Here is a 22,196-nt window from a genome sequence, read left to right on the forward strand (position 1 = left end):
GGCATTTTCATGCCTAGACAATAATACAACACAGCTTGTACTCCAGGGCTGTGTCTACATTGGCACCTCTTTCCGGAAAAGGGATGCTAATGAGACCAGTCGGAATTGCAGATGCCGCGGGGGATTTAAATACCCCCCGCGGCATTTGCATGAACATGGCTGCCACTTTTTTCCAGCTCGGGGTTTTGCTGGAGAAAAGCGCCAGTCTAGACGGGATCTTGCGGAAAATAAGCCCTTTCAAGTAGGAATAAGGGATCTTCCGGAAAAGGGCTTATTTTCCGCAAGATCCTGTCTAGACTGGCGCTTTTCTCTGGCAAAACCCTGAGCCGGAAAAAAGCGGCAGCCATGTTCATGCAAATGCCGCGGGGGATATTTAAATCCCCCATGGCATTTGCAATTCCGACTGGTCTCATTAGCATCCCTTTTCCGGAAAGGGGTGCCAATGTAGACACAGCCCAGTTGTTTGTTCATTTGTATGATAATCTGCAGTGCTTGGGTAGTTATGATTCTGTAGCTATAACAAACAGATCTGTTGAATATGATCAGTTTTTACTTTGCAAATATTCAAACATGTGAATGGAAAATGAGTCAAGAACCCTCTCCCACGCTGATCTGTTACCCCCAAAGGCACCATTTTATCGAGTTGGGGGAAGATGGTGCATTGGTGAAAATTCAATAGCCATCATTTTTCATCTGTAAATAACCTTTCTACATAGCTCTGAAAAGTTGAGTCTAATTTTGAAATATCCAGGGTGGGTTTAAATAAAAATTCTAAAATTGGAAATCCGACTGTAGTGTTATTTCAATCCATGTCTGAACTTCACGTCTGTCCTTCATCCTTACACTGGATTATAAATACCTTAGGGCACATCTACACAGCAGGGCTAAAGCTGAAATAAGCAGCACAATTTAAGCTACATCAATTGCATAGCTTATGTCAAAATAGTGCTAAAAGCCTCGTAAAATGAGGGTTACAGGAGTCAGAGTAAGAAGTCCTCCAGCTCACCATTATTTTGACATAATGTTCAAATAACTGCTTGCTGTGTAGACACAGACTATGTTATTTCGGCATAACATCAGTTATTCCAAAGGGCTGCTGCCATGTAGATATAGCCTCAAATATAAGAGAGTTCAAATCCTGCTTTAAACTTTGACTCTTCTACCAATCTGTGCATTGTGTGGATGCACGTGTGTTGTGGCACAAAAGAACAAACTTAACGCATTTACAGACAAAGGATTTTTTTGAGATCACTGATTAGAATCTCCACTTTGAATGTATTATATTTACATGGGAACAGCAATGTTCTTTATAATTAGAACAAGATGGGGAAAAAACTGGATAAAAACTGACAAAACAACCAAAAGTTTGCAATCTGAAGTCTTTTAAAACAACCTGGTGGAGAGAAAAACATACTTAACCAATGGCAGAACCAGGAACTTGATAGAAAAATAAAACTCTTCTATCCATTTGATTTAGCTACCTCATCAAGGAAATCTCTTGACCTCAGCAGTATTTCAGAGTCAGTTTCTTTGGGGAGGGTAAAATAGTTCAGTGGTAGGTTTTAAATGAAGCCTAAGGCTGTTTCAGAGCAGTTACCAGTCTGACTGTCTCCTGAGTTCTGCGTATACAGACCCAGGAGTGGTAGAATTCTGAGAACCTGCACTTCTCATGTTTCACTGCTTCCTTGCCAATAAATCATTCACTGGCCATGCTGCTTATTTAGCCATTTCAGCAGAACAGCATGCATAGTACTGCAATAGGAAAACAAGCAGATCAAGATGCAACCTGGAATGCATCTTGCCATAGGCTGTTCTGTTAAAATAGCTTTATTCCAACTAGAGCACAGCATTTTGCTCTATTTTTAGCGTCTCGCCACTGCTTGGTCAGCCCCTACAGAAATGCTATAATTTGCACTGCTGACAATAGATTTTCCTGTTGAACATGTGTCTGCAGCATGAGCAAGGAGACAGTGGAGTGACTCCTAGGGTGAATCAACAAAGGCAGGCCGATTCACTGAAACTGGAAGGGATTATGTCAGGTCTGGGTGAATTCAAAGATCCAGAGGTTTGGGTAGGCTGGCTATCCTCTAACTTTGGGATGTCTATCTGCAGGTACCCATTCCTACAGCTGCTACTTGTTTCCTCATTTACAATGTCTAAAAAGAATCAGGATTCTTCTCTTCTGTTAAGAAATTGCATGTAAAAATCTGCATGCAAGAAGCTTAGTCTACATCATCCTGTTTATTGGGCCTACATAACCCAAGAACAATGCTGAATATTCTTGAGCGCCATCTACTGGCATAAAACAAAATACAGGACTATGTAGCACTTTAAAGACTAACAAGATGGTTTATTAGATGATGAGCTTTTGTGGGCCAGACCCACTTCCTCAGATCAAATAGTGGAAGAAAATAGTCACAACCATATATACCAAAGGATACAATTTAAAGAAATGAACACATATGAAAAGGACAAATCACATTTCAGAACAGAGGCGGGATGCTGAGGGTGGGGGAGGAGGAAGGTAAATGCCTGTGAGTTAATGATATTAGAGGTGGGGAAGGGGAGATGTCTGTGAGTTAATGGTATTAGAGGTGATAATTGGGGAAGCTATCTTTGTAATGGGTAAGGTAGTTGGGGTCTTTGTTCAGCCCCCTGCGGAGAGTGTCGAATTTTAGCATGAATGCCAGTTCAGAGGATTCCCTTTCAAGTGCAGATTTGAAAGTCTTCTGAAGTAAGATGCATGTGATTAGGTCATTGAGACAGTGTTCTTTCTGGTTGAAATGACAAGAAACTGTTTTTTCTTTGTGATCCTGTCTAATGTCTGTTTTGTAGGCATTGATTCTTTGGCGAAGTGTCTGAGACGTTTGTTCAATGTACATAGCAGATGGACACTTTCAGCACATGATAGCATAGATTATATTTCTGGATGCACAGGAATATGTATTCTTGATCTTATAACTCACTTGGTTAGGCCCAATAATGGTGTCAGCAGAGTGAATATGTGGCCAAAGCTGGCAACTGGGTTTGTTGCAAGGGAAAGTACCAGAGTTGGTATTAGTGTGGTATGTCCTGTGGTTGTTGGTAAGAATCATCTTGAGGTTAGGTGGTTGTCTATAGGAGACTATGGGTCTGTCTCCCAGAGCTTCTTGGAGTTTAGTGTCCTGTTCCAGTATAGGCTGTAATTTATTGATAATGTGTTGGACAGGTTTAAGTTGGGAGCTGTAGGTGATGATTAGTGGTGTTCTATTGTTGGTTTTCTTGGGTCTATCTTGTACACAACCAACACCCCCAGCTATCTCCGAGACACTACTGACTTCCTAAGGAAACTACACAACATAGATAACCTCCCCAATAACACCAAGCTCATCATCTAATAAACCATCTTGTTAGTCTTTAAAGTGCTACATAGTCCTGTATTTTGTTTCAGCTACACCAGACTAACACGGCTACATTTCTACCACCTTATCTTTAGAATTTCTGGCCAAACACATCGAACAATTTTTCAGCTGGGTCCGCCAATGCTTCCCTGTTATGTCCCAGCAGGCTGTGTCTAGACTACAAAGTTCTATCAGAAAAAGAGATGCAAATTGTGAACCGCCATTTGCGTATCTTTTTATGCTTTTCTCCCCAAAGAGGTTTTTCCAGCAATTGGCCTGTCTGCGTTGGAACATCCCTTCACAGAACGAGGTTTACAGGGATGCCGAAAAAACGCATCTGCTTTTCTGGCTGTGGTCTAGACGTACCCTAAGATTTGTGATAGGAAAGTCAGCAAGAACAAGTGTTACTGAAATCTTTTTTTGGGAGCTTCCCTATGAAAAGAAACAAGCCTCTTGGGACATTCACACCCACTGCATACACAATACCACAAAAATCAAAAAGCATAACAGCAGGGGAAAGAATGGGCTAGACCATCAGTCTCTCTCACACTTCACTGTACTGTGGCTTCTTTCTTATAACAAATTGCTAGATGACCTGAGGGATGAGGGGAAGGCACCAAAGCTGAAACCTGCCTGAGCCCCACTACCTTGGGCCCTGAGACACAAGGTATGTCTACACTGCAGAGTTTTGGGAAAACGAACATTTTTCCGAAAAACTTCACTTACGTGCACAATGCAGTCATGTTCTTTTGAAAAAAAAAATCTAAAGTACATAGGGGTTTTTCCAACATTGGTAAACCTCTTTCTATGAGGAAGAAGCCTTTTTCCGAAAGAGCTCTTTCGGAAAAAAGCGTGTGCGACCGGGGAACAGGGAGTTCTTTCGATAGAGGAAAAAGCAAGGTGCCCTGGTGGCCACTCTGTCCATACTAATTACAGCCTAAATGCGATATAATGTCCACAATGAATGTATGCTATCTTTTAATAAAGCAGATCACTTTTTTGATGTGCTTTTGCTGTGTAGATGCTCTCTTTCGGAAGAAGTTTTTTCAGAAGATCTCTTCTGGAAAAGCTTCTTGAAAAAGAAGCCTGCTGTCTAGACAGCCACAGTGAAAACTGTCTGCTAGAGAAAAGGATGATCTTGTTAGGAAGACACTACACCAGTGGTCCCCAATGCGGTGCCCGCGGGCGCCATGGCGCCCGCCGGGGCATTTGTGTACGCCCGCCGACAACATGGGCCGGCCCGGCCCCGCCCCCGGCACGTGGCGCATTGGAGGCGCCGGCCCCAGGCGCGCAACACACACCGGCGCCTAGTGCGCGGTGCTCGGGTGGCCCCAGCCCCGGGGCACATGCGGGTGCGCAGCGCCGTTGCCGGCCCCAGGTGCGTGGCCTGGGCGGCGGCGCTGGCCCCGGGCCCACGGCACAAGGCGCTCGGGCGACCCCGGCCCTGGCCCTGGGGCACATGCTGGTGCCGGGTGCAAGGGCATCCCCGCCCCTGGGTTGTGTCTACACTGGGCCACTTATTCCGGAAAATCAGCCGCTTTTCCGGAATAAGCTGCGAGCTGTCTACACTGGCCCTTGAATTTCTGGAAAAGCAACGATGCTCTACTGTACAAAATCAGCCACTATTCCGGAAAAACTATTCTGCTCCCGCTCGGGCATAAGTCCTTATTCCAGAACACTGTTCCAGAAAAGGGCCAGTCTAGACAGCCCAGTAGTCTTTTCCGGAAAAAAGCCCCGATTGCGAAAATGACACTCGGGGCTCTTTTCCGGAAAAGCGCGTCTACATTGGCCACAGATGCTTTTCTGGAAAAGGGCTTTTCTGGAAAAGCAGCCTGCCAATGTAGACGCTCCTTTTCCGGAAATACTTATAACGAAAACTATTCTGTTTTAAGCATTTCCGGAAATTCATGCCAGTGTAGACACAGCCGAGGAGGGTGGTGAAGCACTGGAATGGGTTACCTAGGGAGGTGGTGAAATCTCCATCCCTAGAGGTATTTAGGTCTCGGCTTGACAAAGCCCTGGCTGGGTTGATTTAGTTGGGATTGGTCCTGCCTTGGGTAGGGGGCTGGACTTGATGACCTCCTGAGGTCTCTTCCAGCTCTATGATTTTATGATCCTTCTACTTAGATTGTAAATACATCGGGATAGAAGATACTTTAAGAGTTCTGCACATAGTGGATGTTTCAGTTCACTAGCAATTCTAATAATAATAATAATTATATTGGTTGAACAAAAGGGCTAGTTTGAAATTGAGTGAATTGGAAAGTCATTTTGGATTGAACTAAGTTTCACTCAAAATAAAATGTTTTGCTTTAGTTGTGAACATTTAAATATTTGAATGGTTTTGGAATAAAACTGAAGGGAACCGCCCAACCAATTGAACCAACCTCCCTCCCCGAAATTTGACAATTTGGTTTTTGACCGAAACAGTTTGGCCCAACTGACATAAATTGGAAAAGACATTTTAGTGCTGCTAAATTTGCATTTTTTTAAAGTTGAGAAGTGTTTCACCTGAAACTGCACCCAGCTCTAGGAGCTATACCCTACCATGTACATCCACAAAATCTAGCAGAATGGGGGCTCAGATCTGAGTTGAGGCCTAGTCTTTTGGGCCCTACTCAAGCAACGGTCTTCAGAGGTGTAGGGAACACTGGAAGTAGGAATCACAGGGATGGATGGCTCCTTCAGATGTGTGGGCAAATGGGCTATGTCTAGACTGCATCCCTCTGATGACGGAGGGATGCAAATCAAGAACTTCAGAAGTGCAAATGAGCCCGGGATTTAAATATCCCAGGCTTCATTTGCATACTCACGTTCCGACACTGTGCTGATCAGGCTTAGTGTTGAAAGTGAAGTGTTGCCACGGCTCTGCCAACAGCGGGGAGCTTTTTCAGAAGCTCCTGTACTCCTCATTTTTTGAGGAGTACAGGAGCTGCCGAAAAAGCTCCCCGCTGTCGGCAGAGCCACGGCTTCACTTCACTTTCACTTTCACCACTGAGTCTGATCGGCACAGCATCGGAACGTGAGTATGCAAATTAAGCCTGGGATATTTAAATATTTAAATCCAGGGGTCATTTGCACTTCCGAAGTGCTTGATTTGCACTGTCGGCAGAGGGATGCAGTTTAGGCACAGCCATGGAGAGGAAAAACCAAGGTTGGTTTAAAGGGGCAGAAAGTGTAACTGTTCAGCTCAGTTTTATTTGAAATGGTTCTCTCTGAGTGTTAGTCTAAGTGATACTTCCATGGCTCATGTCACCATAGTATCCACATATCTCCTAAATATTTTGAGAAATAAATATCTTTCTCTCCCCAAATTCCTGGTCAAATAGCTTGATCAATTTACAGCTGCTTTGTTTGCTTGTATGTTCAAGTTCTTCGCAGTGTGTATATGGAACTTGCTTATGAGAAATGCAAACAGAAATGAGCACTGCAGCTAGTTCTGAAGGTGGCTTAGCCTAAGATCACTCTTACCTCCTGGGGAAGTTAATTGCACAGGCTAGGTTCAGATCCTATGAAACTTCTTTGCTTAAGGCAGAGGTGGGAAAAAATAATTGAAAATGAATTACATTTCCCATACCATTGCCAATCTAACTCTAAACATCCCATTTTATCTCTCTTCTGCAGGTGAGTGGGGGAGATTAATTTATATATGATAAATCATGGAAAGATCACAATGCGCTCATCTGCAGAAGGGCCAGTGAGAGATTAACGTGATGAAGCTTCGTGATGTTTCTTGCTACTCAAAAGAAAAATCAGCTGTTTTTGCTGGATTTTTTTCCTTTCTTGATTAACTGATGACACATTTATATTTCATTGCCTGCAATTCTGTTCGGAATTGAAGCATTACATGTGTTACTCATCTGATTAAGTGGATTTTACCCACAAAAGCTCATGATAATGTGTCCTATGATGCCACAGGACTGCTCGATGCTTTTAAAGTTAAAGACTAACACAGCTACCCCTCTGAGCCTCAGTACATTCATGAGAGATGGATCTATGTCCATCTCCATCTGCTGGTGGCAGCTAAAACTGCCATTCCTCAAAGAAAGCATTTCAAATGAGAGTTTGTTAAAATAAAAATTAAATAATCCCACTTATAAAAAACAACACATGTAGAAAAAGCAAATGTTGCATATTGCTTACCTGCATGGAATGTACTGGATTTAAATTCTTGTCAGGCACTCATCATCGTTATACTTTAATAATTCCTTGTCTATGACAATCTGTCTTTCCCAGCATGTGGGTTTGACAGGTGCATTGTGGTGGGGGTTGTTTCTGGGCATGGAGAACTACTGTGGGACAGCTGTGCTGAATAGCATCATTTTGCATTGAGAGAGGCAGGAGTATTGCTGACCAAATGTTAATAGTGGGCCCCAATAGCACCCTCTTCTCTGACCTTCCAGGAAAGGAAAGATGAATCACAGATGATGGGCCTTATTGCTGTGATTGCTTCCAGGACGGTCCCTTGTGTGAACAGCTGAACTTGTAATCAGAACTATGATGAATGTGCAGTATAGGCGAGTTAGTTACTTTGAAAACCTTACCTACACTCCCTGACTTTGAGAGTGACTCTAATCTAGGCATAGGAGTCAGTTTGTACCTGACCCTAGAAGGTACGCAGGGGAGTGGACAGAATTGTCAGGGTCATGGGCTGTGGGGCAGCTCTGCATTTCTGGAAAAGCAGGACCTCAGGGAAACTGCTCTCTTTGCCCTTTCTCCCCTCGGCAGTCCTGCAGATATGAGAGCTGTGAAGAGGAGAGCACAAGGAACCAGGCAAGATAGTGCTCCTGCCTGCCCATCCTATCCCTCCCACAAGCAGTAAATCACCACAGTGGTGATCCAGTTTGTATTATATGGGGCATCACATCAAAAGCTTTAATTTGGCTTCTGTAGTTTTGGTACAGACAGGATATTGTTGTTTCTGCTCTGCATTGGGATCACAAAGCTATATCTTATATAGCACTTCCTCTTCAGATTATGACTACATGCTGCTGCAGGAGTTAAATTAGGTACCACAAGAAGAGACCAGACTGATACACTGAAGAAGTGCCTGTAAACCAGTTTGTCTTGATGCCTGTATATAATAATGTATAGAGAGAATCATTTACAGATAATGTAGATAAATTTCTATAATTTACAAAACAGGTTGAATTTTGCCCAAATCGTAACTTTAAGACATGGATTTAATGTAGTCAATGCTACATTTATCAAATGCTCTTCTATAGTGTAAATCATCCTTTATTGAGCAGTAAGGTTTATAGCATATCTTCTAGGTTTGTAGTAATATATTTGAGTTGGGAGCAAAATGGCTATACATTCCTAATAGTTCTGAGCCTCCACAAGTTGTTTGTATGCTGTAGACATTGTTGGCTTTGTTGCTTGATGTTCAAAATAGTTTCTTTCACTGACCCTTTTCTGTCTGTGCTGCTGAAATGCAGATAGCCTTTCCAGTTCAAAAATTGCTCATTTTTCTAATAAATTGAATTTTGGGAGTAATGTCTTGAGATAATCAGTAATAGTACAGGAAGCCTTTAATCTGGCGAGCCTTAATATGTATTATAACTCTGTCACTTATCACTGAACACGAGACCTCATTACTGTCTAATATGGTGTTTGTCTATCCTGCTCTTAAAACTCTCCAATGATGAAGATTCCACAATCTCCCTAAGCAATTTATTCCAGTGTTTAACAGTTAGGAAGTTTTTCCTAATGTCCAACCTAAACCTCCCTTGTTGCAATTTAAGCCCATTGCTTCTTGTCAATCATCAGAGGTTAAAAACAATCTTCCTCAGAACAGATTCCAAATCAAGTCCCCTCTCTGACTTCTGTTTTCTAGACTAAACAAACTCAGTTCTTTCAATTTTCCCTCATAGGCTGTGTTTCTATATCTTGAATATTTTTTGTTGCTCTTCTTTGGACTTTTTCCAATGTGTCCACCTTTTCCCACATATTCTAGGCCTAATCAGCATGGACAGGAAGAATTACTTCACATGTCTCGCTTACAAAACTCTTTAATACATCTCAATGACATTGGGTTTTGTTTTTTTTTGGAACAGAGAGTCACTGACTCATGTAATCTGTGGTTCATTATGACCCCTAGACTCCTTTCTGCAGGACTCCTTTCTAGACAATCATTTCCCATTTTGTATGTGTGAAACTGATTGTTCCTTCCTAAATGGAGTACTTTGCATTTGTCTTTCATTCTGTTTGCTTCAAACCATTGCTCCAGTTTGCCCTGATCATTTTGAATTATAATCAAATCCTATCCTGAAACCCTTCCCAGCATTGGGCAATTCATAGCATTTAGTTAATCAGTCACCTTGGTGGCCAGGCATCAGTGAGGGCCTAAACAATAAAGAATCCACCAGTGAGCATTGCAGAGCTAACAGACCGAACACAACACAAAGAGCTTTTAAACAGTATCTCTAACAGACACAACTAGGGAAAAAAAGACTATTTGCACATTCATGTGAATCCAAAAGACATCTACCTGGTCACAGAGAACTATTTTTCCAGATATGTAGAAATAATGTTCTTGAAAGTCATGACATGGACTTTGCAGTTTTGGACTTCAGTTTCTCCTAAGAAACTGAAGTTCATTTTTGCTCACTTCAGTATTCAAGAACAATGATCAAAATTCACTGCAGCAGATTTAAGTCATTCCAAATAAAATATGACTTGAATCAGATGACTTGCAGCCCACATTACACAAAGGGTGAGAGAGCCAAGAAATCATACAGCAGGAAGATCCTTTCCTTGATCTTCTGAGTAACAGATCAACACCAATATCAGTTGGAGTCCACCATAACTGCTGGTGGATGGCATCTCAGAACTACTTTCCAACTTAGGGTGTTCTCCCCCACTAATCTCTAAAGTGGGATATATAAAGAGAGGATGGCTAAAAATCAGATAAGAGGTGAAAGCAAGCAGGTGCACCTTGGTGTGCAGCTCCAGCAAGAGCTGGCTGAGCTGTACCAAAAGCCACCAGGAAACTATTTAAAGAGCTGGCAGGGACCTGGGTTGCAATAGGACAGTACCTTTAAGAAGTTTCAAGTTACTTGCACCACTGGATGAAAGGCAAAGAGCTTACAAACATTTTTGCAACAGATTGCACTCCGAGAACTGTAGATACTAGAACCTTTGCTGGTGTCAAACTGGATGGGAACAGTGGGGGAAGGGGATGGCTAATTTCAGCAGTTGCTAAGAGAGAATTTTCATTGTCCAGGTCATATATGTGATCAAGATTATGATGTAGAGTTTAGGAGAAGTCATCAACATCTTGAGTTGGTACCTCAGGATAAAAACAAAAACAGATGGCAATGCAGAAAAAGAAGCCAAGCTCAGTCAGTCATTGCACCTAGTGGACAGCAGATGACTAAGTTGTTACGCATTTGCGTTGGGTAATTAGACAACCAGTACAATTCAAAGACACTTGCAGGCTGAAAGACATTGAATTTTAAATATAGTGTACATTTTGTAAATGGTAGTAATTTAGAACTTAAAGTGGGAGATGTAATGGACTCAAACTCTTTTATATTGCTCAGCTATTAAGGGATAGTGTGCACAACATATCTTATTAAAGCTAATATCAGCCATTCCTGGAAGTACATGTATAGGAAGACCCATCTTTGGTGTATTTGATAAGGAATCTCTGTAGTCAGTCCCTATTTGATACAGATGCCTGATCTGCTCGTAGCAGTCATGCAGCCTATGCACATGGTGAACATAATAATGTAAATGTATTTCCTAGAATGTACAAGAACCCAGAGAGAAAGAGAGAGAGAGAGAGGGACAGCACCCAAAGCCAGCAAACCGTAACATACCTAACCTTACTTCTAAGAGCTTTTTCCTGACTGACTTTGATCATACACTTTGTTAGGGAGCCCCTTAGCTTACAGTCAGGGACAGGACCCTTCCTCTCATCTGAAGAAATGGGCTGTGCCCACGAAAGCTCATGATACCATTTACATGTTTTGTTAGTCTTTAAAGTGCTACCAGACTATTTGTTGTTTAAATGTATCCTGATTCTTAGAGTGACGCCTGCAGTTCCAGGACAAGCCTCTATATACCAGTGAAGATAAACTCAGGTTTATCTTGCATAAGAACTTGGATACTATATTGATGAGTGCCATAGAAAGCCCTTCGGGGAGGGGGGGAGGGAGGAAAAGGAAATTAGTAATTCTGTCTTCAGAGTAGGGTCTGAAAAGCATCCTGTAAAAATCATACATTGAACAGTAAGGCTAAGACAAAAACATATTGAATGACCACTTATTCAACTGAGCATTATCCATGGCGTGCTCCAAATGAGGCAAGGATTCTAGAAAAAGTAGGTGATTAAAGACTACCTACCATAACAGGTATGCACCAGGCAAGGGCAGTCTTAATTCTGGCATTTCCTAATTTCCAGTGCTTGACTTTCTAGTCTTAGAGTTATTGTTAATTCCATGCAAAAAAAAGTCAGACAGCCAGGTCTGCATCAACAGTCCCTTTCTGACAGGGATAAGTTTATTTATTTCATTAGCTATTTTCAGTGTGATTGACAGACAAATGAGATACTAGTGACCTCAAGTCCTTCAGGGTGAAATATAAAACTCTGCCAAGGATTTTTTTCCCTGGTTCACAGATTGATGTTATTCATTGCATTGTAATTAAAACATGCACAATTATAATGCTTTAAAAAATGCCTACAGCTTCACTGAAATGCCTGCAGTGTCGTGAATTTGAATGTCACGCTCGTGATTCCTTTAAAGAAGAAAAGAATATTAAATTAAACCCACATGGTAATTACAAGATTTCTGGTACTGTTATTCCATCTACAGCTTTAAAAGTGAGGATTGTTGGATAGTGAATTAATCTGAATGTACACTGGGTAGCTGGGATCAGAATCTATCCCTGTATTTCTTTCTGAACAACCAGTGCTTCCCACGTTCATCTCATATGTAATTCAATATTCCCTTTTATGAAGTGTAAATAATTAGGAAAATCCAGTCACATAAAAAGGAGTATTTTAAATTGCATTAAATGATAATAGTTAAGGAGACTAATTTTATAGACAAATTTTCAGGAGTGGTGTAAGACTGTCATAAGAAGAGACTATTCTTGTATCATCTGGACAAACTGGAGAAATGGACAGAGGTTAACAGGATGAAGTTTAATAAGGACAAATGCAAAGTGCTCCACTTAGGAATGACAATCTGTTTCACACATGCAGAATGGGACATGACTGTCTAGGAAGGAGTACTGCAGAAAGGGATGTAGGGGTCATTGTGGACCACAAGCTAAATGAGTCAGTGTGACACTGTTGGAAAAAAAAAAAAACAAACTTAATTCTGAAGTGCATTAACAGGAGTTTTGTGAGCAAGACATGAGAAGTCATTCTTCTCTACGAGAAGTCATTTTTCTCTATCTGCACCGAGTAGGCCTCAGCTGGAGTATTGTGTCCAGTTTTGGCCACCGCATTTCAAGAAAGATATGGAGAAATTGGAGAAGGCCCAGAGAAGAGCAACAAGAATGATTAGAGGTATAGAAAACATGAGGTATGAGGTAAGGCTGAAGGAATTGGGCTTGTTTAGTTTGGAAAAAAGAAGACTGAGAGGGGATATGATAGCAGTTTTCAGGTATCTAAAATGGTGCCACAGGGAGGATGGGGAAAAAATTGTTCTCCTTGGCCTCTGATGATAGGACAAGAAGCAATGGGCTTAAACTGCAGCAAGGGAGGTTTAGGAAGCTTTTTGTAATGTCCAATCTAACTGTCAGGATGGTTAAACACTGGAATGAATTGTCAAGGGAAGTTATAGAATTGCCATCACTGGAGATATTTAAGAGCAGGTTAAACAGACATCTATCAGGGATGATGTAGATGGTGCTTGGTCCTTCCATAAGGGCAGGGGACTGGACTTTATGATCTCTTGAGGTCCCTTCCATTTCTACGAGGTGTACCGGTAGTTCGGAATAGGCACCCTAGTCCGAACTACCTAGTTCGAGCCCCGTGTAGCCGCGTTACACGGGGTTCGAAGCAGCGGGGATTTAAAAATGGCGGCTCCCCGCTTATGCTAATGAAGCCCGGGAAAAATTGCTTCATTAGCAAGTGCGGTATGCATACATTACCCTCCTAGTTCGAACTAGGAGGGTAGTGTAGACATACCCTAACTGAGTGGGCTCTTACATCCCTACAAGAAGTCAGTTTGCAGCAGTCATTCAGGATTTTCTTATTTTGAACTCTGCATATATTTTTGCAAGTTTTAGGGACAAAATTAAAGCAGGATAACGTTTTTAAATTCTTTGGGGGCTGACACTATTGTTTCTTACATTTTTGTAAACTGACTAGCACAATGGGATCCAACCTGTTTGAAAACTTTAGGTGCTAATACACTCTAAAAGCTAAACAATAATAGGAAAGTGAAAGATGTATAGTTCCCTTAACTGAAAGCACTGAAATATTTTATAGTGTTAATAAAATATTTCAGAAAAGTGAACTCTGTTGTTATCCTAATCTTTAAACACTTACATTGGGAGAGGTTCCTTTTCCGTCTTTACTTCTTTTTCAATGTTTGGAGATGTAATGAGAATTATAAAGAAACAAAGAGACAATCCTAAACCCCATATTTAGGTACCTGAATCTATGGCTGATTTTGGATCATGGATGCTCAACATCTTTTAAAAAAATTAAGCCGGAGTGCTGGCACAATTTTCATGGTGGGGGGTGCTGATGATGGAAACGGTATATTTGGTGTTTATTACTACTTCATGCACTCCAGTGTTCCTAGTTCCAGCACAATGAAAACCAGGCAACTCAGCTATATTCCATGTCTAAATGGAAAAGTTTTTCTTCAATATAAACTAAGCTATGAATTTAAATCAATATGAGCTCTCACACCTCACATCTTATTTTGGTAAGATTACTTTCTTTTTGTGGGGAGGGAGGATTAGGTCATTTGCTTAGGGAGAGTTAACATAGAACCCTTCCCCCCCCCCCCCCCCAAACCTCTGCCCGCTATACCAGAATAAGACAAGCATACTGTAGGGGTATTATAACTATATTGGTAAAACTGGTGAAACTTCCTTGTGTAGCCAAGACATGAAAACCTGATTTAGTAAAGCACTTAGTCATTTAAACAACTGTATCAGCTAACATCTGTCAGAAGGTATATGCCAAAAGAATTGTTCCTTCTCAAATAAAAAAACAAACAAGAAAACCCAACCCCAAACAAACCCTCCCTTCCTTTTGACCCCAGTACTCGAACCCTAAATGGTAAACTAAACATTCATGAAAAGTTAATCACTTGGGAAATTAGTACCTTCTTATGTTTCAGTCCAGGAAACTGCAGCAGCACCTGCTCTTCACTGACAGGCAAAACTCAGTTGATGTGCTAGATACTTTGTCTTGAACCACTTATCCTTCAAGCAATCTCCTGTACAGGCAGCAGCTAGAGCAGTCCTGTGAAATACAGACAGGATGCCTAGAAACGAAAAGCCAACCACCACTGAGTGTGCTGGTAATTACAAATATAATTATACATTTTATACATGTATTCACTTATTGTATACAGCTCAACATTCTGCAGGATTGTTTGAAACTATTCTCCCCTTATTTTTTCTAATAGAATTTTACCTTCAAAATGTAATATATTATCTGTTTAGAAATTTGAATTGAAATCACCTTTGCTTATAGCTTGCTTCTTGGAAGAGGTTAGTTTAGTTTTTCACTATTTCATAAATCAAAACAAAACAACCACCCTTGCTTAATCAATCTACAATTCTATCAACAGAAGGGGCAGCTGAAAAACCCAAAGAATTTTTGGTGGCTTTTGCAATCAATACTTAGAAGCAAAAATCCTAGTAACCTCAGTATTATATTAAGTTATTATATTATATGAATAAGAAATATTTTGTGGTATTTCCATGTTAATTCTGATTATTATGTGCTAAATTTTAATCCCTCTAGCTGGCTAGTCATTTGTAAGCATTTGTTCTTTAGGTCTAGATATCGGACTAATAATTTAGTTATGTTACTATCTGTCAAAAATAGTTATGCTACCAGAATTAGCATTCCGAAGACCAACAAGACTGTTATATCTTTTCTGCAGTGGCTAATAGGATCATAATTAAACTTTAGGTAGATTTTACGTCTGATGTTATTAGTAACAGAATGTCCATTTCACAGTTTATATGAAAATCCATTTGTATTAGTGAAATCTTTTTGACTATTTAGAGATGGTTAAATTGCTGTTAAATTCAGATCTGGGATTTCAAACACCCAAAATTAAGTTGTGATTAGTTCAGTTTATTAAATATATATAGGAACTATCTAAGAAAAGATCCATGTTTGGATTTCATACTCCCTCAAGGACAGGGGGTATTGGATTCTGCTGTTTTGGATCAAGCTCATCTCTAACTTTATTGCTATAAAAAGGTTACATTTTATTTTATTATTGCTGGATAAAATTGTGGTAATTTGTGGTAGCATCAGTCATGGTACTTTGTCTGAATTAATTCCTGTCAAACAATTTGGTCTAAATAGGTTTATCAAAATTCAATATTGTTTATAATTTTGGATATTATTTAAGTTTTTATTTTTAATGTATTAAATTGTTCAGTTGCATGAAATTATAGCTGGGTGTCAGACAACTATTTAGTGCAGGGCTGAGAGCCACACAAGTGAGAAGCCACCCCCACACACCCTCACTGATGCCCCTGACTGAGGAGAAAGACACTACCCATATTCCCCTTGCATACCAGAGCCTAGAAGATTTTGTGTGGGGAAGCCGTGAGAGGCTGGAGCACTATCACAGGCTCCTCAAAGTTAAAGCTTTAAACCACAAACTGTCTATCACATGTCAAAATAAGTAATCATCATGTCTGTTTTTTTACTATGCATTCACTAGTCCATTTGCCTAATAATAATAATAATAATAACAATAATAATAATAATAATAAACCCAAATCACTCACCTACGTCACTGGATTTAGATTCAGATAAATTCCCAAGCAGCATTTTTCTTACTTTGTCTAAATATTTTCTCATTGGTTGGTATGTGTATGGTGAAATAGAAGTTTACCAAGACTTAACTGATAAAAATCTAAACCTTTCAAGGACAGGTATAAGACACCTGACCCACCTCTTTTCATGAGCAGCAATGCTTCAGTGATCACATAGGGTACCTCTACACTAGACTCTTAGATCGATCTAGGGAGGCTAATGAGGGCGACCGAAATTGCAAATCAAGCCCGGGATTAAAATATCCCAGGCTTGATTTGCATGTTCCCGGCCAGTCTCCATTTTAGAAATTGACTACCCCGAAGTAACTGCCCATGTCTACACTCCTGCAATGAAGTTTACCAGTTAATTCAATTTAGGGGCTTTAAATCAGAATCCCATTTCTCTGTCGCGTGTAGATGCGGGCAATTACTTCGGGCTAGTCAATTTCTACATTGGCGACCGGCAGGGAACATGCATATCAAGCGCGGGACATTTAAATCCTGGGCTTGATTTGCAATTTCGGTCACCCTCATTAGCCTCCCTAGCTTGATCTAGGGAGTTAGTATAGACATACCCATATATACAATTTAGAAAAGTATAGCATTTACTCAAATATTTTGCAGATGCGTTGTTTTCTGGGCATATTCAGGATGGTGTAACAGTCGTTCATTGTTATGTTGTGTGACGTGAAATGATCAGTCAAAGATCACTCAGAGGCACAGAAACATATGGTCTCCTGAACATAGTTTGGTGGACCCAGCAGGGGCATGGGAATTAGGACTTAAATCTTCTATTTCCAGCTTTGTTACTGATTTAATGTATGGCCCTTGCCAAGCCACACAAGATTCAATTCTGCCAGGCTTATGAATTGTGGATGAGGAACCTCTTGGTGCCAACTGGCATGGAAGAGAAGGGGGTGCACAGAGTTTGACTGGAACTTCCTGGATGTGGTGCTTAATTCACTAGAGTAGTGGTCACCAACCAATAGATTGGGATCTACTGGTAGATCTTGGAGCCTCTGACAGGTGATCCTGCCTTAGCTCCACTGCACCACCACCCAGGAGCCACCTGAGATAAGCAGTGCCCATCTGGAGCCCACATCCTGAAACCTTACCTCAGTCATGAACCCCCTCCTGCACCCCAAGCCGCTGCCCTAGCTCCGAGTACCCCTGCATCCAAACACTGTCCCAAAGCCTGCACCTGCAACCTCCTCCTATATCCCAACTGCCTGCCCCAAGAGCAGCTCAAAGCCCCTCTTGCACTCCAGATCCCTTAATCCAAGATCAGAGCCTGCACCCCAACCTGTTGCCCCAGCTTGATGAAAGTGAGTTATGATGGGCAAGAGAGGGAGGATGGCATAAGCCGGGATGGGGCTTCGAGAAGGGGTGGGAAGGAGGCAGGGCAATTTATATTTGAGGTAAATCTTGGATTGCATTTACATTCAAAAAGTGGTCTCATCGTTAAAAAGGTTGGAGACCCCTGCACTAGAGTAGTGCCAGATTTATGCATAAGCTTAGTAAAATACATCTTAGGGCAGTGTTTCTCAAAACCACTCTGAGAAACCGGCTAACTGGCTGCTCTGGTGTGTTTATTTACCAGCTCTGCAGGCATGGAAGCTCCTGTTTGCAGCCAAAGGGAACTGTAGGAAACAGTGTGGGCCAGGCCTCTGCTTCCTGCATCTCCCACAGGCTGCAAATGGCGAGCTGGAGGCAATGGGAGCCACGTGGCTCCATGGCTGCGGAGCCAGTAAATAAACACACTGGAGCAGCTAGTTAGCAAGTTTCTGAGAGTGGTTTTGTGGACCACTTTGACAAACTGTCTTAGGGCCTCGGGTTATGAGGCGCCTCTAAATAATAATAAAAAAATAATAATTACATCCTTGCCTATGTACCTGTATATATGCAAATATAAACTTTTTTCTATTTTCATTGTCATTTCTGTTAGAGTAACACACATTATTACCACGTGTATCGGCCATGCATTAGAAGGTGGCATGTGAGGACTGCTGAATGCCAGTAGCCTGCTTGTCATCATCCAGCCACACAATTTTCAGTGATGTATAATACTTAAGAAATTATGGATCTTAAATTCAGGCATGTCACCAAGAGGTGTTATGTCTCAGCCAGGTTCCTTTCAGGAAGGAGCTAACAGAGGCACCTCTCTCTGGCTGCGTATTAGGCTTCACGGGGCTCATTGTCGATGCTTGTTTGCATACTGAGCAAAATGTTCATCAAGAGATTGAAAGCTCTTCAAGAGAGGAAATTTACAGGAAGAAATAAACAGAATGGCACCTGGCTCTGAATATACACAATGGACTATTGGGAGGGCATAACTGGGGATGCAGAGGTACACCCTAGATCTTTCGCTGAGGAGGCAAGTTAACAGCAGCATGCATCTTTTCAATGGAGAGTCACAATAAAGCCTGACTGTAAAACGCAGGCAGACGTGGGTGAGCATTGCTCTTTAAGATATGAAAGGATCAAGTTAAGTAGATATGGGGCTTAGTGGCAAGGAGGAATCTGGTCACATAATACATTCTGGAATTGGGTAGGTTATGATCTGCTATATAGCCACTTGTTTCCAACCCTGACACTTGCCATCACTTGCATTACTGCCCTTGGTTAAGCTTTTCCTTGTTCTCATGGTAAACATCTCTGAGCGTGCTGTGTGTGATGCAGAGCAGAGCGGGCTGAGAGGTGTAACTGTTGAGCTGGGTGTGTAGTGCTTCTGCGGTAGGACAGTAGCTGTGCATATGGCAGGCCTCCATTGAAACTGGATGCTTCAGGGAGGTGCTCAGAGGGCTCAGGAATGGAGTGTGCTTATCACTGACCTGTAGATAGAAAGCACAGCTTGTGTAGATGTAGACTTTGTGTTAGCATTGTATGACTACATGGGCCTTCTCACACTAAGCTCAGTGGTAGCAAGGTGACTCACAGCTGGGAGTACTCCAAAGAAGTGTACCCAGTTGGACTACTTAAGGTACTACTCAACATGAGGGCATCTCCATAATGGAAGGACCCTAGAGGAAATATAAAGCGACCCAGGGTCACACAATCCATATTTCCTGATCTTTAGAGGGCCAGTGAATTCCTTTCCCTCAGTTCTGACCAGCCCACTCCTCTGATCCAGAATGCCCTCTACAGTGTCTGGAAGTGGACAGAGATGATCCTGATAATAGTGAAGCACTGGGAGTTGGATTGGGACCAGGTTGGTTTTATGTACGCTAGACTTGGAACGTGTACAGAATCTCTCTTTTCAGTAGCTGGCATTACCACCTGTTCTTCTTGTTATCAATGCTGCCAATAGGAATAAAATGAGCAAGTCACATTTTGGAACACTGTAAAGGACAGAAATATGCAATTGGGAACTACATTCCCAATTTGCAACTACATTCCCAATTTTCACAGACAATCATGGGCATTAATAGACTGATCCCTCATTCTTAGGACAAAGGTGTGTGTGCGTGCGCGCGCATGTGCACTCACGCTTAGTAACCACAGTTTTATTTAGGCAGAGTGTCTCAAGAACTCAGAGAGTGCTCCATGTGCGGCCATCAAAGTGAGAAAATTCCAGATTTCCCTCTGAGCAGTCCATTTAAATTTAAGGGACAGACTTCACTGCAGCATTAACTCAGGCTCTTACTTGGCTGTTGTCCCGACCCCCTCAAAAATGTGAGTCTTTCGTTGTTAACCTGGCCACTTTGCATTGAGGATGAAGCCTAACTTGCTTGAATGGGAATAGTCCTTTAGTGCCTTTCTATAACTCCCTCCCTGCACTCAGAAGGGTGGAGAAATTCTCCCACAATTCACTGGGAAAGAGTCAGAGTGACTCAGCTTACTGCTTCACATCAGAGGCATAGCCTGAACTTTTAGGGTATGTCTACACAGTACCCTAAACTAGAAATAAGTTACGCAATTTGCACTATACAAATTGGGTATCTTATTTCTAATCTATTTCAAAATAGCTTATTTTGAAATAACGTGCTATTTCAAGACATCCCTTAACCTTCATGGAATGAAGGTTACTGGGATGCCGAAATAGTGTGCCCATTATTTTGAAAAATATTTCAAAATAATGGGTGGCTTGTGTAGACACGGGGTAGCTATTTTGGGATACCGCTGATATCCTGAAATAGCCTCAGTGAGTGAAATATCAATCACTTAGGCAGAGTATTGCTTTGCGGTTGTACACAGGGGACTAGGCTATGATCCTGGTGCTGGATAATTCTGCAGTGAACACGTATCCCAAGATGTTTGAAATCTTCTTCAAACCTTCTCGTTAACACTGCATCATTCTAGATGTTGCTGCATAGCTCTGCCCTACTTCCTTGTGCTGTTCTCAAGTCTGATCACGGAAAGAAGTGACAGTTGTACAGTTGAAAACATCCCACATATTGATGTTTAGTGTCTTGCGCCAAAGATTATAAATAACCACTTCAGCAAACCAGTGTATCTTGAAGCCTTCAGTTTTGATGCAGGGTAATAGTCAAGTGTCTACCATTTCTGTAGGCTGTGTCACATAGAAGTGCATTTAAGCATAGTGCTAAATAGCAGTTAGATTTAGTGCCACCATGTAATTTCTATATGGATGAAATGCTGCTCTAATAATTCAGTAAGACACGGTTTGCTGTGAATAATGGTAGCACTGAACTGTGGGCTGCTTAGCTCCTTCTTTTCCTCTTAGAAAAATATTACAGAGTTAATGGTTTGAAGTAGCTTTCTAGAAAAAACTTCAAGTACATTTCCAACAGTGTATTGCTCTTATCTCTCAAATATCCAAACTATCAATGTTGGTCTTTTAGGGTGCGTCTAGACTACAGCCCTTTGTCGACAGAGGCTTTGTCGACAGATACTGTCGACAGAGCCTCTATCAACAAAGAATGTCTAGACTACATCCAGTTCTGTTGACAAAGCAAGCCACTTTGTTGATATGAGAGTGTAGATGCAAAGGACAGTTTAGATGCAATAACGCCTTCTGTTGACAGAACTCTGTCGACAGAAGGAGTTATTCCTCATAGAATGAGGTTTACCGCCATTGACAAAACTGCCGAGTTCTGTCAACATTATGTCGACAGAACTCAGCGGTAGTGTAGACGCAGGTATAGTTTTGTTGACAAAAGGCCGCTTTTGTCGACAAAACCCCGTAGTCCTGACACACCCCTAGATATGTGACAAAACAAACATCCGTTATTAATACAGTAAAGATCTTAAAAATTGTTTGATATTTCTATGCCTGTGGTCTTCTTCACTGCTGCAGCTGAGAAGGGAACTATTTCTTTAACATACTTAATATTTGCTAGTTTCATGATCAGTTTCATGATCCAGTTTTTCTCATGTCAATAAAGCGCAGAGTTATGTGAAATGTCTGCGAGGAAGCCACTAGAAATATTTCTGGTTTCTGGCTTTCTTATAAAGTCCAAACTTAGATTAGGCTTGTCAAAAATCTCACAGGCCTTTCAAGTGAACCTGAACACATCCTGTACTGTGCACACATTCCCGTGGAGCAGAGAAAGTTTTGGTATTCACCTAACAAGTGCCACTTGCCAGGCTTATTGCTGGCCCTAGTATTACTCATACAGGATACCCATTTTTTCTGCTTTGCATTCAGCGGCAAGGAGGTAGTATGAGTCATACATGTGACTTTGTATCAGTAAGCATTGTCTACCATGTCAGGTCAGAAGTCTCATAAGTATTTTAAAAATTAGCATCAGTAACAATGTGGCTGACACTGATTACCATGAAAGGCACATGTGACAACAACTTCTCTCTTGATACTTTCAACTATCATTGAACTGCAGATATTGATACTGTCTGCTCAGCAACCCACTGAGCTATTAT

At 41.4% G+C, this 22,196-nt stretch overlaps 1 long non-coding RNA gene across 1 annotated transcript in view; it reads right to left on the minus strand.

Annotated features, from left to right (window-relative positions):
* LOC142829840 (uncharacterized) overlaps positions 1-16,573 on the minus strand; it is a 35,340-nt gene extending 18,767 nt beyond the window's left edge. Inside the window, exon 1 of the long non-coding RNA XR_016349863.1 lies at positions 14,678-16,573. This is a non-coding gene — a long non-coding RNA (uncharacterized LOC142829840). The remainder of the gene's footprint in view (positions 1-14,677) is intronic.
* Between the last annotated feature and the right edge of the window lie 5,623 nt (positions 16,574-22,196).

This window comes from Pelodiscus sinensis, chromosome 6 (genome assembly GCF_052426305.1).
Source record: "Pelodiscus sinensis isolate ZL-2025 chromosome 6, ASM5242630v1, whole genome shotgun sequence".
NCBI lineage: Eukaryota > Metazoa > Chordata > Testudines > Trionychidae > Pelodiscus > Pelodiscus sinensis.